Source organism: Heterodontus francisci, unplaced genomic scaffold (assembly GCF_036365525.1).
Source record: "Heterodontus francisci isolate sHetFra1 unplaced genomic scaffold, sHetFra1.hap1 HAP1_SCAFFOLD_58, whole genome shotgun sequence".
NCBI lineage: Eukaryota > Metazoa > Chordata > Chondrichthyes > Heterodontiformes > Heterodontidae > Heterodontus > Heterodontus francisci.
The window spans coordinates 9,632,674-9,638,778 of NW_027142006.1; the positions used below are offsets into that span (position 1 = coordinate 9,632,674).

Here is a 6,105-nt window from a genome sequence, read left to right on the forward strand (position 1 = left end):
AGGATTACTCCCTGTGACACGTGCTAGTGCGGGTAGGAATAGGAGGATTAGGAAAATGAATGCGTTGCTGAAGACTGGCGAAGGCGGGAGGGCTTCAGGTACTTGGATCATTGGGATCTCTTCTGGTGCAGAGGTGACCTGCACAAGAGGGACGGGTTGCATCTGAACTGGAAGGGGACCAATATCCTTGTAGGGAGATTTTATAGTAATACACTGGAGGGTTTAAACTAGTCTTGCAGCGGGGGTGGGACCCAAAGTAGTAGTCTCTCCGATGAGATAGTTGAGGCAAATGGAGAGGTTAAAGCAAGCAAGTCCAGTAGGCAGGCCAGGCAGGGGCAGGACAGGGAGCGTGGAAGGTCTGGTGGGCTAAACTGCATTTACATTAATGCAAGTATCCTTACAGGTAAGGCAGATGAATTCAGAGCATGGATCGGTACATGGGATTGTGGTATTGTAGCTATTACGGAAACGTGGTTGAGGGATGGGCAGGACTGGCAGCTCAATGTTCCGCGGTACCGATCCTTCCGGCGTGACAGAGGTGGAGGTAAGAGAGGAGGGGGAGTTGCACTATTGATTAGAGAGGACATCACGGCAGTACTTAGAGAGGATATCCCGTGGTGAATGTCCAGTGAGGCCATACTGGTAGAACTTAGAAATAATAAAAGGGTGATCCCTTTGATGGGATTATACTATAGGCCCCCCAATAGTCAGGGGGAAGTGGAGGAGCATATATGTAGGGAAATCACAGATAGGTATAGGAATTCTAGGGTTGTAATAGTAGGTGATTTTAACTTCCCTAATATTGACTGGGACTGCCTTAGTGCTAAGGGATCAGATGGGGCAGAATTTGTTAAGTGAATCCAGGATAGTTTTCTGAAGCAGTACGTGGATGGCCCGAGTAGAGAAGGGGCTACACTCGATCTCCTCTTAGGAAATGAGGATGGGCAGGTGGTTGATATGGCAGTCGGGGAGCACTTTGGGACCAGTGACCATAACTCTATTAGCTTCAAGATAGTTATGAAAAAGAATAGGACTGGTCCTCAGGTTGAAGTCCTAAATTGGGGGAAGGCTAATTTCCATGGCATCAGACAGGAACTCTCAAAAGTTGAATGGGAGAGGCTGTTTACAGGTAAAGGGACGTCTGGCAAGTGGGAGGCTTTTAAAAGTGAGATAGGAAGAGTTCAGGGCCAGCATGTTCCTGTTCGATGGAAGGGCAAGGCTGACAAGTTTAGGGAACCTTGGTTGACAAGGGATATTGAGGGTCTGGTTAGGACAAAGAAGGAGGCATACGTCAGGTACAGGCAGCTGGGATCGAGCGAGTCCCTCGAGAAGTATAGGGGATATAGGAGTATACTTAAGAAGGAAATTAGGAGGGCGAAAAGGGGCCATGAGATTTCCCTGGCAGATAAGATAAAGGAGAATCCTAAAAGATTCTATAAGTGTATTAAGAGTAAAAGGGTAGCTAGGGAGAGAGTAGGTCCCCTTAAGGATCAGTGTGGCAATCGATGTGTGAAGCCACGCGAAATGGGCGAGGTCTTAAATGAATATTTCTCGTCTGTATTTACCGTGGAGAAGGTCATGGAAGCTAGTGAGTTCAAGGGAGGGAACAGCGATATCCTGCAGCATATCAACATTACAAAGGAGGAGGTGTTGGAGGTTTTGGAGCGCATTAAGGTGGATAAATCCCCAGGGCCTGATCAGATGTATCCTAGGATGCTATGGGAAGCAAGGGAGGAGATTGCTGGGGCGCTGGCAGAGATTTTTGTGTCATCGTTAGCTACGGGTGAGGTACCAGAAGACTGGAGGATAGCTAATTCGTTAATTAATAAATTAAATAACAAATCATGTCGCCTCTTTCTCTTCTAAACTCTGGCGGAGACAAGCCTAGCTTGTCCAATCTTTCCTCGTAAGTCAGCCCACCCATTCCATGTATTAGTCTCGTAAACTTTCTCTGTACTACTTCCAATGCATTTACATCCTTCCGCAAATAAGGAGACCAGTACAGTACTCAGTACTGCAGAAGAGGTCTCACCAATGTCCTGTATAGCTGAAGCATAACCTCCCTACTCTCGTATTCAATACAATAGTGATAAATGATAACATTCTATTAGCTTTCCTAATTACGTGCTGGACCTGCATACTAACCTTTTGCAATTCATGCCCTCGGACACCCAGATCCCTCTGCATCTCAGAGCTCTGCAATCTCTCACCATTTAGATAATATGCTTTTTTATTCTTCCTGCCATAGTGGACAATTTCCGACTTTCCCACATTATACTCCATTTGCCAGGTCTTTGCCCAATCACTTAACTTATCTATATCCCTTTGTAGCCCCCTTATGTCCTCTTCACAACCTACTTTCCTACCTATCTTTGTGATCAGCAAATTTAGCAACAATACCTTCGGTCCCTTCATCTAAGTCATTTATATAAATTGTAAAAAGTTGAGGCCCCAGCACAGATCCCTGTGGCACACCACTCGTTACTTCTTGCCAACCAGAAAATGACCCATTTATGCTGACTCTCTGTTTCCTGTCAGCTAGCCAATCTTCTATCCATGCCAATATGTTACCCCCGACACCATGAGCTTTTATTTTCTGCAATAACCTTTGATATGGCACCTTATCCTTCTGGAAATCGAAATACAATACATCCACTGGTTCCCCTTTATCCACAGCACATGTAACTCCCTCAAAGAACTCCAATAAATTGGTTAAACATGATTTCCCTTTCAAAAAACCATGTTGACTCTGCCTGATTACCTTAATTTTTTCTAAATGCCCTGCTATAACATCCTCTGTAATAGCTCCAAACATTTTCCCTCAGACAAATGTTAAGCTAACTGGCCTGTCGTTTCCTGCTTTCTGTCTCCCTCCCTTTTTGAATACATGAGTTACATTCACTCTTTTCCAATCTAACGGAACCTTCTCGAATCTAGGGAATTTTGGAATATTAAAACCAGCGCATCAACTATCTCACTAGCCAATTCAGGACCTGGCGACTTGCCAACCTGCAGCTCCAACAATTTGTTTAGTACCACTTCCCTGGTGATTGTAATTTTCTTGAGTTCCTCCATCCCTTCAATTTGCTGATATACGGCTAATACTGGGATGTTATTTGTATACTCAATAGTGAAGACCGATGCAAAGTATCTGTTCAATTCATCTGCCATCTCTTAATTATCCATTATTAATTCCCCAGACACACTTTCTATAGGACCAACAGTCGCTTTGTTAACTCTTTTCTTTTTAAAATATCTATCGAAACTCTTACTAGTTGTCTTGAAATTCCTTGCGAGCTTTCTCTCATACTCTAATTTTACCTTCCTTATCAATCTTTTAGTCATTCTTTGCTGTTTTTTTATATTCTGTCCAATCTTCTGACCTGCCTCCCACCTTTGCACAATTATAGGCTTTTTCTTTAAGTTTGATAGTATCTTTAACTGTTTTCGTGAACCATGGATGGTGAGTCCCACCTTTGGAACTTTTCTTTCTCGTTGAAATGTATCTATTCTGTGTATTCTGAAATATCCCCTTAAATGTCTGCCACTGTATCTCTATTGACTTATCCCTTAACCTAATTTGCCAGTTCACTTTAGCTAGCTCTGCTTTCATGACCTTATAATTGCCCTTATTTAAATTTAAAATACTAGTCTGGGACCCACTCTCCTCTCCTTCAAACTGAATGTAAAATTCAATCATATTATAATCGCTACTACCTAGGGGCACTTTAACTATGAGGTCATTAATTAATCCTATCTCGTTGCACAATGCCAGGTCTAGTATAGCCTGCTCTCTGGTTGGCTCCAGAATGTATTGTTCCAAGAAATTATCCCCAAAACATTCTATGTACTCCTCATCTAGGCTCCCTCTGCCCATCTGAATTTTCCAATCTATATGTAGATTAAAATCCCCCATAATTATCACAGTACCTTTCTGACAAGCTGCCATTATTTCTTCCTTTATATCCCATCCGACAGTGTGGTTAATGTTAGGTGGCCTGTACACCACTCCCACAAGTGACTTCTTGCCTTTATGATTTCTCATTTGTACCCAAACTGCTTCTGCATCCTGATCTCCAGAACTCAGGTCATCCCTCTCTATTACGCTAATACCATCATTAATTAACAGAGCTACCCCGCCACCTTTTCCTAGCTTCCTGTCCTTCCGAAACGCCATGTCACCTCCAATATTCACATCCCAATCTATGTCGCCCTGCAGCCATGTCTCTGTAATGACTATCAGATCGTACTTATTTATTCTATTTGTGCTCCCAGTTCATCTGTTTTGTTTCAAATGCTCCATGCATTCAGATACAGAGCATTTAGTTTTGTCCTTTTATTATTTTTGTCACCTCTAGCCTTATCTGTCGATTTACTCTTAGATTTGTACATTCTGTCCCTTCATGTCACAGTCTGTTTATCATTTCCCATATTTATACCTTTCTCTCTTGCCTTGTCTCTCCTCCTTGATTCACCATATCTTCCCAAATTTGATCCCTTGCCCCCACTATTCAGTTTAAAACCGTCTCTACTTCCCTCATTATGTGGCTCGCTAGAACACCGGCACCAGCACGGATCAGGTGTAGACCGTCCCAACGGTACAGCCACCTCTTTCCCCAGTACTGGTGCCAATGCCCCACGAACCAGAACCCACTACTACCACACCAGTCTTTCAGCCGCACATTACTTTCTCTAATCTTATTTGTCCTATGCCAATTTGCACATGGCTCAGATAATAATCCAGAGATGATTAACTTTGAGGTTCTGCTTCTTAATTTGGTGCCGAGTTCCTCATATTGACTTTGCAGAACCTCTATCCTTGTCCTGCCTATGTCGTTGGTACCGACATGGACCACGACGACTGGATCCTCCCCCTCCCATTGTATGTTTCGCTCCAGCCCTGAGCAGATGTCCTGAATCCTGGCACCGGCAGGCAACACAGCCGTCTGGACTCTTGCTTTTGCTGCAGAGAACAGAGTCAATCCACCTTACTATACTGTCCCCTACTACCACTACATTCCTTTTTTCTCCCTCTTTGAGCCGCAAACACTTACTGCAGACGTGTTTGCCCTGGATCACACTGGCATCCAGGAACTCCCACATGCTGCAGCTGTGACACATCACCTGTCCTGTCATCCTTAACGTGTTTCAATTAACTACTTAAATATTTTATTCAATTATTCATTTTATTGCATATTTTATTAAACTTACCACTAGTTTGTTTACTATTTTAAACGTTAGGACTAAAATGGAAATTAATCACTTACCAGATGCGCATCAAGCAGGTCGGTTCTTCCAAACCAATCAACTACCTGGCTGCCTGTGATGTCACAGCTTACCAGATCCTCACCAAACAGCTCCTTCCACTGCACCGAAGAAAGAACCAAATACTGTATCCTCACCCCAGCGGCTCTCTGTTTCCCTGCTCTCACTCTCCATTGTGCCGTCACTCCTCGATTTTTTTCCCCTGCTCTGCTTCTCTCTCTCTCGCTCTGTCTCCGAGTCTGTGCTTTTGGCGCATTTCTTCATTTGTTGTTCCGTTGTGCTCCTCTGTTTCTGGTCCAAAATCTGACTCTGGTGGGACTTGAACCCACAACCTTCGAATATCGTCGTAATCATTATTTAGAAGTCCAACACGCTATCCATTACGCCACAGAGCCTCACACATTTTTATCGACCTCACCAAGGCCTTTGATCTTGTCAGCAGAGACGGCCTCTTCAAACTGCAATGGAACATAGGCTGCCCTCCTGACCTCTTGGGCATCATCTCTTCTTTCCACGAGAACATGCACAGTTCCATCAGTTACAATGGAGCAACATCAGACGCTTTCAAGATCAGCAGTGGGGTAAAGCAGGGCTGCGCGCTGGCGCCAACTCTCTTAGGAACAGAGGAACATAGGAGTAAGCTATTCAGCCCGTCGAGCCTGCTCTGTCATTCAATTCGATCATGGCTGATCACCTACCTCAAAGCCCCTTTCCCATGCTATCCCCATATCCCTTGATGTCATGAGTATCAAGATTTCTATCAATTTCTGTCTTCAACATGCTCAATGATTGAGCTGCCACAGCCCTCTGGGGCACAGTATTCCAATGATTCACCACCGT

General features: G+C 44.1%; 1 non-coding gene across 1 annotated transcript; it reads right to left on the reverse strand.

The window, feature by feature from the left end:
• Positions 1-5,569: 5,569 nt before the first annotated feature.
• Positions 5,570-5,660, reverse strand: trnar-ucu (transfer RNA arginine (anticodon UCU)). Its single transcript is given in 2 exon segments — positions 5,570-5,605; positions 5,624-5,660. It is a non-coding gene; the product is annotated as a tRNA-Arg (tRNA).
• Between the last annotated feature and the right edge of the window lie 445 nt (positions 5,661-6,105).